A 12,317-nucleotide genomic window follows, 5' to 3' on the forward strand; every position below is an offset into this window, starting at 1 on the left:
AAGCTTCTAACAGGAGATTCCAGGGAACAATCTGCCCCATGTCTCTCTCTCTCATGGCAACACCATGCCAGTCTCCACCTCCATTTTCTTGTATTCTTCACATGTCTGTCTGTATCTGTGTTGTCACAAGCACTGCAGTCACTGTACTCCTTGAATCAAGACAGGCTTGTCCCAACTCACCTATGTGTGCAAAGGCCCTATCTCCACATGAGTTCACACTATGTGGTTCTGGAAGGGGATGAATTGGATGGGTCACTCTTCAACCTTTTACATCCCTCTGTCTCTCTCTGTACAGATTCTCCCACATTCCCCTTGGTTATATTCCTTTAGGCTTCCAAAGCCTAAAAAAGTTCTAAAATATTCACTTCCCTGACCATCATCTTGGTTATTTCTATTTCTTGCTTTTATTTTAAGCATTTAAAAGAAGTCACAACTGAGAAAAACTAGAATTTCCAGGGAATAGGAAGCCATTCATCCCTTTCCCCCTTCATGTTCCAGTGTAGTTCAAAAAGTGACCCATAGCTGTCTGTTGAGCATGGGCAAGGTCTTCTCTCAGGATCCCTTGTGAGTCCTCCATCTGACTTTGAAAGGTGCTCCATCACCTTCACTCTATCATCTGCTCTGGTCAGCATTTACTGGGCAAAAATTAGGTGCTCTCAATAAATACTTGTTTGTTGATTGATTAATCCATCAGCCCAGTTTCCTGCTCTGAAGCATTTTTAAACATGGATCTCCAGGGGTCCAGAGTGGGGGGCATAAGAGGGGCAAAGGATGGGCATGAAGACACTTGGTCAGCAGTCCCACCTTGGAGCCACTGGGGGCCTGTTTAAGGTTTCAATTTGCCTGAGAGTCCACTTTGAATTCTTTATAGGAAGGTCAGCACAATAACTTTAGGAGCCATGAGCTTTTCATGTTAGGAACAGATGTAGCAGGACTCCTTTCTTCCCCATGGAGAACTCTCCAGAAAGGTGAGGTTGACCCTGAACTAGAAATATGACAAGAACCTCTGCATCACTGAGGGCATGTATGATGAAGAAAGTACCTGAGAGTCCCTGCAGGCACATACTTTAAACACACCCCACTTTGCTACAATGAGCATGTGGATTTCCAGAAATCTGAATAAGATTGTCCTTAGGATGAAGGAGCACCCACTGTAAGCCCTGAGGAACAGACTGAATGCTAAAGGATGTGTAGGATGCTAGCAAAGGTGCTGTGAGGGAAGGCTGATGATGGATGTGCTCATGCACAGTCCCTTCCCCTCTCACCACAATTTTCTGAAGACTCGCACTTCTACTAATGCCATCTGAGATGTGAGAGAGGAAGAAAAGGGGCAGAAATGAGAGAGGAGTGAGAGAAGGAAGGATAGAGGATGAAAAGAGAAAATAAAGAAGAGAGAAGAGAAGGAAAAGAAAGGCAAATAAATAAGAAAAATCAAGGAATGAAGGAAAGGGAGGAAAGAGAAAAGATAAAGAAGAGAAAAAAAGAATAGAAAGAAGAAAACAAAGGAAAAAAGAGATAGAGAGAGAGGGAAAATTAGACCAAAAATGAAAGAAAGAAAGAAAGAAAGAAAGAAAGAAAGAAAGAAAGAAAGAAAGAAAGAAAGAAAGAAAGAAAGGAAGGAAGGAAGGAAGGAAGGAAGGAAGGAAGGACAAAGAAAGAAAGAAAAGAGAAAAAGGAAAGAAAGAGAAAGAAAGAACACACAAACACATAAAAAAAGAAAGAGAGAGAGAGATCAGGAAATGTTAACCTTGAATTTGATCATAAGTCATCTTAGTTGTTAACTATACTAAATCACACACACACACACACACACACACACACACCTCAACTCTACCACCAGACACTATAATCTGAAGTAGTGAAGGTCATGTATCTAGTAAGGACAATGCCTTGCACACCCACTATTTCATTCTCCTGTGGTCATTTGTCCTTTTTCTGAGCATCTCAAGTCACCCATTCTCTTAGCACTTGCTCCTCTGGGGATTACACTGCTAAAGCCAGCTTTAGGCTTTATCTTGTTTCGGTCCCTGTATCCATTTCAATCAAATCACTAATACCACTCACTCATTTGCAGATTTTGTGAGCTTAATAGATTGGAAATATGAAATCATGTGTCCAAGAAGATAATTATACCCCAAGGACAGTGATTGAATGGTTTCATTGTCTTCTAAATATTAGGAAAGCAAAAAGGATTTTTGTTGTGACATCACTGGAGGCACATGCATGTGTGTGTATGTGTGTGTGTCTGTGTGTGTGTTTATGAGAAAGAATATGTTTGTTCATGCACACATGTGTGCCTATGCACACATGCATGTTTGTGTAGTTCCTGACAGGTCACATGACTCAATTTGCCATTCCAAAGTAGCAAAAAGTTAACTTTTCCAGATACAAAGCGGGATCTTAATAGGAGACATGTCTGTGTAATCAGGAAACACAGCATGAAAAACATCCAGCAGAAGTCGTGCCGAGGCTCCTGGTGAGTGCCAGTTGCCCACCTATGACTGTGAGTCACCTCAGTCACTACTCTCTACTTTGTTAGCCCTTGGAGTTGAATAGCAGGCAGCGCTTTCCCATGGATCTTTGTAAGGGCATGACTGATTGAAAACACTTCTTCCAAAGGACTCCTGCTTTACAAAGTGCAAGGCAGATGTGAACTGAGGGTCAGCATTTGCACCAAAGGATGGAAACGAGGATTCTGTCAAGGCAGGAAATGGAGAGTACTAGTGAGCAGGGGCAGGACAGAGTGATGAGGAACAATCTGCCATTTCCTTCAGTGCTTTCTGATTCATCAAGGGTGGATGCTTATAAACCCAATGCTGAAATCTCAAGAATGGCCTTTCCTGTGTGGCCAGCCAGCTTCCACCCATCTCTGCATACCCCACTTCTTTTGATTAATCCCCACAAAGCTCTGGACAACAAAGCACCCTGGACAGGATTTATGTTGCAGTCTCTAGCCAATGATATTTTATGCCCTAGTCATTCTTTCCCTTCCTCAAGACCATTTTCACCACTCATCACTAATTATTATCAGCATAGTGCTATCAAGACAAGCCGGGTCAGTCTAACGACTGGTTGTAGGGACACATCCTTATCGGATCTCTTAGTGTCATCCATAGGGTGGCTGAACTTAGGAACAAAGCCTTAGCCCCAGCCCCAACATGCTTCAATGTCTTCCTATAAAATCCACAACTAGCAACATCCATATCGCCCACATTGGTATACAGATAACATGACTCTATTACACAGAGGAGGAGGAGCGTGGCTCTAACTAGACATTGATCTCTTCTGTTCATCAGATTTCCATCACTGTGACAGAAGGCCTGAGACAAATGGTTTATGAAGACAAAGGATTTATGCTGCCCCAACTTTGCAGTTTTCTACCTAGGATCAACTGGCCTCACTGATGCAAACCTAAGATGAAATAGAGCATTGCCAAGGAGGATGGTTCAGGATACAGTAAATGTGTCCACATCATATGGACAGAAGGAAAAGAGGAACAGGGAGGGCTCAGAATCCCCTGATGACCTACCTAACTTGCTAGCTACGGATACTACCTCCTAACATTTTATCACCTCCCAACAGTGTCGTAGGCTGTCAAACAAGCCATTTTCATTTTAATAATAATATAAAAAACTGATAATGTGTATTCCACATATTTAAATGACAAAATACATAAAGGAATAAGCCAGACTTTGTGGTCTAAGTGGATTCAGTGACTAATGAAGATGAGGAAGCCCAATCACGTACATGAAATTCTGTATGGAAATGGCTCACCAAACTTGTACACAAATGCTGTGTTTCCTTTCAGTGGTGATCCCTTTGGAGTGTACCTGACACATGGGGAGAACATGAAGAATAGAGGCTTAAGAATATTCCAACATTTATTTATTCACCAGTGTGTAGTGTCTGTGAGTGCCTAGTGTTCCAAGGCTATTGCATGAATTCTTCCTCTACTGTTCCTAACTATTTGAAGAAGCAGGAGGTACTCCACTCATCCCTGTTTCCTTATGGGGACCTGGCAATTAACTCAAGAAGTGAGTCAGGTCTATAAACAGTTAATATGAGTTTATGAATGCCAGATGCTAAAATTAAGCTGTGTGTGAGTACCATGGAAGGAGGAATTGGTCAAGGTGGGTTAGATACAAGGTTTGATGCAGGTCATATTTGGATTGGCAGACTTCTAGAATGTTCCATCTGTCTCTGTGTAATCGCTGTCCCCTTCTGTACCATTCTGTCGGTTCCCAGAGAGTGATCTGACATTTACAGGTGATAGCAACAGCTTCTGTTACAGTTTAGTTTCTCTTTAGGTCCCACTATAGAGATGCAGTTCTTCTCTTTTTGTACCATGGAACCTTGAGAAGTCCTCTCCTTCCAGAACTCATCTCCTTCTGGAAGTTTCTGTGTTAGTTTCATGGTCATATCACCAATGGAGCAGGATAACCTCAGATGAATTCTTCCTATTCATGAATTACCTCTGAGTAGGAAGTCAAAATCCCAGGAGAAGAAAAGATATGAGAGTGGCTGACCCTTAGTTTCTGGGGTAGGGTCCCGAAGTGATACTTTTTCTAAGAGAAATTCTGCCCTGTCTGTCCTGGAATGCAATATGAGTTTAGATAGTTAAAGGTTGCAGTGATCCTCCTGTCTCTGCCTCCAGAGTTCTGGGATTACAGATAGAAGACAAAACATTCAATCCCCAAACTCCTTTCAAAGTGACCTTCATGATTTGTTTTAAGGCAGAGGCATGTCCTTCAGAAGCACATCTGTACTCATGATCATGTAAAAGTGTATATAGGAAAACTTCCCGGTGAGACAGAAAAAAAAAAAAAGAAAAGAAAAGAAAAGAAAAGAAAAGAAAAGAAAAGAAAAGAAAAGAAAGGAAAGGAAAAGAAAAGAAAGCTTGCTGAGATCAGCCTGAGGATATCAAGTGAAGGTTTTGTCAAGTGTGTGACTAGAGCTGAAGAGGGTGAGAAGAGAAGGGTTGGACTTTGATTCCCTGACCAGCCCCTTCCTTTCCCTTAGCTAATTCTTCTATCAAGTTTTAGAAGTCCTAGCAGGCAACCCTCTCTGCATTAGCTACTTCTATTGCTGCAAGCAACCAAATGTCTGAGAAGAAGCAACTTTGGCTTGACAGGATAAGGTCCATTGTGGTGTAGGATGCAAGGTGGCAGGGAGCATGTTCTCCTCTGGATAATTAAGAAGGAAAGAGAGGGAAAGGCAAGGCTTACACTCAGCACCCCCTCTCTCTGTCTTTCTCTCTTTCTAGCTCTCTCTTTCACTTTTACTTACTCTACAACCTCAGCCCATCGCTGCACGCACTCCAGAGTCTTCCCCCAGTTACTCCTCTCTAGAGTGAAGCTGACCATCAAAAGTAACCATCACACCCTCCTTCTAGCTGCCAGCTCAAGTTCACTTCAGTTCTGTCTCTCCATAGCTACTGACTTCTTTGTAGAGGATTGTGGATGGAAGAGGGCAGGACCAGGGACTCCAGGAAGGCAGAAGCACTCTGTTAGGTGGTGAGAAGAGTACATTGAGGCAAAGAGGAGAGTAAACCCTGCATTACAACAGAATAACTATTATTCATTGGCATTAACAATCTTCCCATGTCAGACCAGAGCCCAGGACTGTTAACTCCGCAAATTCCTAATTCTAAAAAGAATGTCCCATTTCCACAGAAGGAAATGGAGGCAGTGCTGTAGCATTGGGCAGCTTCAAGGCTAAATGGCAAGGTCAGAATGCAATTTGGATTCCAAGCCTATTTTTGTATGCACATTCGGACTTCAATCAACCTCTTAGGAACAGTTACAACCGGGTGAGACTGGTCTTAAACACAAAAGTCTTTCCTGAGAGGAGCCCAGATAGGGGGAAAAATCATATATCCTTGAACCTTTACATGCTTTGGGGTCCTTTCTGTGGCCTACCCTTTGATGGATTTTCTTAATCTCTTTTATAATCCTGAAAGCTCGTCTGCTCTTCATTAACTAAAACAACCTCTCCATATGGAGCCAAAATGAGGCTTTGGTAACTCTCCGGTCTCCTCATAGTTAATAGCTGTCCTTGCACCTGGCCAGTGTGTGTGCCCCTGGGCTCTGAACTCTGGCCAGCTGCTATATCTGAGCTACAGCCCACCTGCTCCTCAGAGAGCTATAATCTCCAAAAGGAGCGTGCATAAAGTAATTTCTTTGTGGTTAGGACTCTGCAAAAGCCTAACGTGCTTGTAAGAGAAAAATCGGGGCTTCAGGCGTACACAGCAAGGAATGTTCTGGAAAACCTAGCCTTGTGACAAGGCTTAAAAGAAAGGAAGGATTTTCCATATCAGTAAAATTTGTTGCATCTTTCAATGTTTTCTTTACATGTTCATTATTGAATTTTTGAGAAAGAATTGTTTAGGCAATGGGGAGATACATTGTCTCCATCTTCAGCATGATCTAGGAGCATTTTCTGTATTTGCCTTTAAATGTGCACACAATGTCAATACCTAAATGTACCTAAAGCAGAGGAACCACCAGGAAATTCATGGCAAAGCAGATTTTCAGGCCAAACATAATTAGATTTGTGCCTTTAGAGGGATGACCTTGTGATCTGAGGAGTGTGGACAGTAAAGCCTGGGATACTGCTTATGGTTTGGAGCTGAAATGAACCTTAAGGACTCCATCTTTGGGTGCTCAGCCTCCATTTTCAGGCACTGTTTGGATGGTTGTGAAGCCCTTGGGAGGTAGAGCCTGGCTAGAGGATGCATGTCTCTAGGGATGGGCCATGAAGAAATACCTACCCCCGTTCCAATGTTGCACATCTGTTTTCTGGGCAGTTTCCTTACGAACGGTGGCAGCCTCATGCTCTCACCATTGTGACTGAGACATTCACTTCCACCCTCCCATCCCTGATGGACTGAAAGAGCAAAACCAAGCCCTTCCTCCCAAAAGTTGTTGCTGTCAGAGTGACTAACACAGTTATTAATGGTCACAACACACCCTGTTTCATTTCTGTTGTTCTGATAAAATATCCTGGCAGAAAGCAATTTAGGAGAGGAAGGTGTTTGTTTCAGCTTACAGTTCCAGCTTACAGTCCGTCACAGTGGGAGGCCAATGCAAGAACTTCCCTGGGATCAACAACTCAAACTGCAGATAGCTTGCAGGTGTTTAAGTCAACAGGTGTCCTGCTTTCTACTGCGTCCATAGAGCCTGGCGGCCTGTCACTGCGGGCTCTTGGACAGGCCATTCTTCTCCATCAGAGGACAGGTTTAGGGAAGCTGAAGATTTCACACAATTATATTCTCCCCAGCAGGACTGAAGGCATGAGGCTCCTGACGCGTGGAGACTGGCCAGGGGGCCTTGTGGCAAACATCCCTGGACTTTGCAGGGAGCAATGAGCACTGAACTGCAGGTGACCCGACCTGCTAATCACTGCCTGATTACCAGCTAATCAGTGCCTTGTTTGGGACGTGAATCCCAAATCCCTTTGGACTGGGCTGGGCTCAACAAGGCCCAGTCACCAGGCTAATGTGGCAGGGGTGAGGTGAGGAGTGGGGGGGATGTCACGTGTTTCAGTACGGAGTAGCCAAAGGCCACATTCAGAAATGGTCACAGGATCTCTCTCTCTCTTTCTACTGCTGGCTCTGGACACCTGCAGAGCTTGTCAGCAGTGTGGAAGGAAATAGAAGTAGAGGAATTAAAGGCTAACTTCTACCTCTGGACAGTGCAGAAAAAAGTTAACAGCCATTCCAGGCACAGAGTAAACAAAGGCCTACGTTTTCAAAAATTTTAAAGGAGGTCTTGACTGAGAGGGTCAAATCACATCCATCACTAATCTCAAAGCTACTTCTATAATTAATAGTATACCACCATCATCCTCACCATCATTCCCATTATTATTGCTTCCATCAATATCACTGTCATCAACCCCATCACCATCATTACCTTCACTTCACCATCACCGCCACTGCCATTATCATCTCCATTATCAATGCCACCACAACTACCACCACCTCCACCATCATCACTACCATCACTATTGCCACCACTTCCTATGGCACCACAATTATCAGTGGTGCCATACTAATACTGTCACCACCATCACTACTCCTATCACCATCATCATCCCCATCACCACCACATCCTCATCTCCAACATGGCCACCATCACCCTCACTATCACTAACATCACAGCCGCTATCACCGTTACCATTACCACCACTACCAGCATCACTACCTTTACCATCACTACCACTACCACTATTACCTTCACCATCACCATTGCCATCACAGCCAACATCAACACCATCATCACCATCACCAGCAGCAACGTTATCATTGCACCACCATCACCAACAATCCCTCTATCACCTCCTTCTGCCACACAATTACTGTCATGACGATGATTACCATTATGTGCACCACTACCAATATTATTAGCACCACCATACCCATTGCCACCACAGTCACCGCCACCTACTCCACTACTACAACCACTTATTACCATGATCATGTTCACCATCCTATCACCACCAGTATCACCACCACTACCTGCGGCATCACCAAGAGCAAAACAACATTACCATGGCTGCTGCCCTTATGATGCTAGCCTCATGCCAGTCATCACTCTCATCACTCTCATGACTGCATATCACTCTGTGCTAGGGATGCCATTTGGACTAGTGTTTCAAACACACTGATTTGAAAGGCAGGCAGGACCTACACCAAGATTATCAGGTGTTTGAATTAGTGTTAGAACTTAGTTTCCCCTAGCAGAAAAAGGGCTGTAACAAGACACGTTCCTCAGACTGTGACTCATGCAGGAACTTCAAGTTCTCCCTGATCATTGTCATTGCTGTCCTTGTTTCTGCACAATTCCAGTTTAACACACAACTAATTTTCTGGCATTCTTGCTAGAAAACGGATGGAGAGAAGGCTACTGACCCCTCATCCCTAACCTCCTGGGACCCTCTCAGTTCTGGCATTCCACAAAAGCAGGGCTCCAGCCATTGCAGCTTTGCTGAAAGAAAGTCTCAGCTTTGGAAGCAGCTATTTGAGTTCAAATTCAGATCTGCTTTGTAAAAGCCAACTGACCTGGAAATTTTCCTAAACCTCCAAGCAGTGTCAATCTTTTCCTTGGAAAAGTATGGGAAGAGGATATGAGATAAGCCATAGACCAGCCCTGTTGACCACATGCACAGAGCAAACAAGTTGAGCGCATTCGCCAACATTTCATCTTTGAATACACACTTACTGGGCACTGGAAAATACGTTCCTTGTCTTGCTAAACACCTCGTGTGAGCTAGAGCCCTGTTTCCCCTGTCTCTGAGATGGAGCAGAGCTGTACACTCTGACCAGCTCTGTGTGTGTACTGCAGAGGCCTCATAAAAATCTACCTTTGCCCAGTTGATTCAGTTCTGGGAAGCTGGTCAATGTTTGACTATCTTTCTCCAAACATGTGAAAACAGTTCATCAGGTAGTTCAATTGGATTACTGCTCCTTGGGAGATTTCCAAACTCTGGATCTCCCTCAAAGACGGTTGAATTCTACCCCTTTCTTACGGGTACAACTCCCAGTCCCTCTCTGAGACCCCAAATCACCAATACAATGGGATTACTTGGCTGTGTTTAACAAGAAGACTCCAATCCATCATCTCTTGCTTCAGGGATGGACCCTTTGGTCCTGGATTTCCCACAGGAAGAACAGTAGACCAGTTGTCCTTTATTCCACTTTATCCTTACAGCGGCCAGTCCTTGACAGTTTCCTAATGAGTATTAGTGTAATAGATACTCTTAAAACATATTTTCACAGTAAGAGTAAGAGGAAAAATCTCCTGTTGCCTCCATGACTCTCCTGTGTCCTGAGCAGAGTATTACAGTATTATTGTGTATATTGTATACTTTAACTGTTCCTGTGATAAAATACTTGGCAAGAAGTAAGTTGAAGGAGGAACTGTTTATTTGGGTACAGGGGAAGGGAATAGCCTACCATGGCGAGGAAGTTCTGGCAGTAGGAAAATGCACATCTCATTGCATCTGCCATTAGGAAGGAGAGGATAATGACAGAGCATGCTCAGCTTGCTTTCTGATTTTTATTCCATCTGAGACCCCAGCCCACGGAATGGTTAAGCCCACAGTAGACTGGTCTTTCAATCTTATGGCCAGAAGCTACTTCTAATGTAGACAATCCTCCCAAGACATGTTCAGAAGCTTAACTGCTAGAGGATTCTAGACCCTGAAAAGTTGGTAATCACATTACCATTAACCGCCATATTCTGTGTACTTCATAAAGTCCATCATAGTAATAGCTCTTTCTGAGGAACTCTGTCTTTGACCTTGAAGCATGGGCTATGTATGAGGTCAAAAGAAATAGTGATAAATCCCAAAGCCACTTAAATAAATAAGAGGCCGCTTAACAGTTGCATGGAGAAACACTGGGTCATGCCCCCTGACATCAGGACAGGTGAAATGGCAACAGAGCAGTCTCTAACAGTCATTGTTGTATTCTTTGATGAAGTCCACATTTCACCATGCTGTGAAAAAACAGAAACTTACTAGAGATGAAAATAACTGACCAGCAGACAGCTAACAGATTCTTTCTCCATAGCTTCAGATTCAACCTTCTTTTTTTCACAGCTACAAGTTAAAAGCATCTAAAGTCTTGCTCAGGGCACTGCTGGGTTCAGAGTTCTATGGCACCTTGTCAGCACAGCTGCTTTCCTGATTGTTTGTACCCAGCACCACTGTATTAAGAACTCAACTTACCATGCCTGGTAACTCTAGGTAATCAAGTTCACAGCTTTGCTACCTCATTAACCTCTCATTTCTTCAAGGGCACCCTAGCCTCTTGTCACACTGGTCCAGTAACCACAGGCACAGACCCACAACCTGAACCTGAGCAAGGATTCCAAGGGATATTCTGGAAGTGGAGATTCGGACTGGAATGATCACTTTTACTCACAGTACTCTTCAGAGTGAGGCTTATGTGATGAATCGTGTTTTCTCATTTTCTCTTTTCCTGCTTTAACAGCTTCTATAGCCTATGCAAATTATAAACAGTGGAAGTGTATATAGTTCACACTTCTGAAGGCTGAGTAGGGCCACAACTGATAAGGGGATTCTTGCTGTGTCAGAACATGACAGAAAGTCAGCTGTGTGTAGAAGGAAATACAAACGAGCTGTGGAAGGTAAGCTGAAGACAGGCAAACAGACAGACACAGGGAAAGAGAGCCCTTCAGTGTCCCACCCATTCCCGTGATAACAGCATTGATCTCTTCAGGATGGCGGAGCCCCTATGACCAAATCGCCTCTCAGAGGAACTCATCTCTTTCTTACTGGTGTCACAACAGAAGTCATACTCAGAACCGATCTTGGCGGGAACCATAGTGAATGTGCTTTAGTAGCTTGGGTCTACATTAGGCAGCTTCGACTTGCGCATGTTGGCCCATCTGACATCTTTCTTACTGACTATACCTGGCATCTACTTGAAGACTTGATGGGTTGGAATGCCTCTGTGTATTACATCACACTTTTGGCTCTCCACCTCCTTGAATTGTCTTTCATAGACCTTCCACCTATGTTTGTTGGGTTTCATTATCCCTTTCTTGTTAATGTACACATTTCCCATCACTCATCTTCAATTAGTTCTATATTCTGGAAGCTGCAAATGTTCTATTCTAACATGTTTTTTTTTTTCAATTAATTTCATCTTTGATATTTTTCACTAATCGTAAATCCTCAATGTGGGAAGAAAAACCTACCTTTTATTTTCCCATGTGACTTGTGATGTTAGCGCTCCCATAGAATATTTGCCTCTAAGTCACAAAACTATTCTTATTTCCTTCTTCTAATCTTATATTATTCCTTCCCCCAGTTAATCACCCAGAAGGCATGATATACAAATATAGATGCTATGGCTCCCTATGTAGTCATGATCAGCTCCTCTATGTTGTCTAGCAAACACAGAAACCATCTTTGATAACTTCTGAACCATGCTAATCATATTTAAAGTCTTTATTCATGCACATTTTTGTCTGCAGGGACTCTGCTCTGTTCTGACACTCTGTTCTGGAGCCCCACTCAGACTAATTGTGTTATCAGGGCCTTGAGGTATTTTCAGGTAAGCCTCTCCTTCAGATTCCCCTCTGCCATGTCTGTGTATCTGTGTAGTATATGTATGTCCGTGTATGTTCATATAATATGGTGTGGTGTGTGCAGATGTGATGTGTGAAGGTGTCGTGTATGTGTGCATGCGTGTGTGTGTATGTGTATAGTCTATGTGTGGTATGTACGCTATAGATGCTCAGAATATGATCAGGTATGTATGTAGGTGCACTTGCCTATGGGGTGAT

This window comes from Meriones unguiculatus, chromosome 10 (assembly GCF_030254825.1).
Source record: "Meriones unguiculatus strain TT.TT164.6M chromosome 10, Bangor_MerUng_6.1, whole genome shotgun sequence".
NCBI lineage: Eukaryota > Metazoa > Chordata > Mammalia > Rodentia > Muridae > Meriones > Meriones unguiculatus.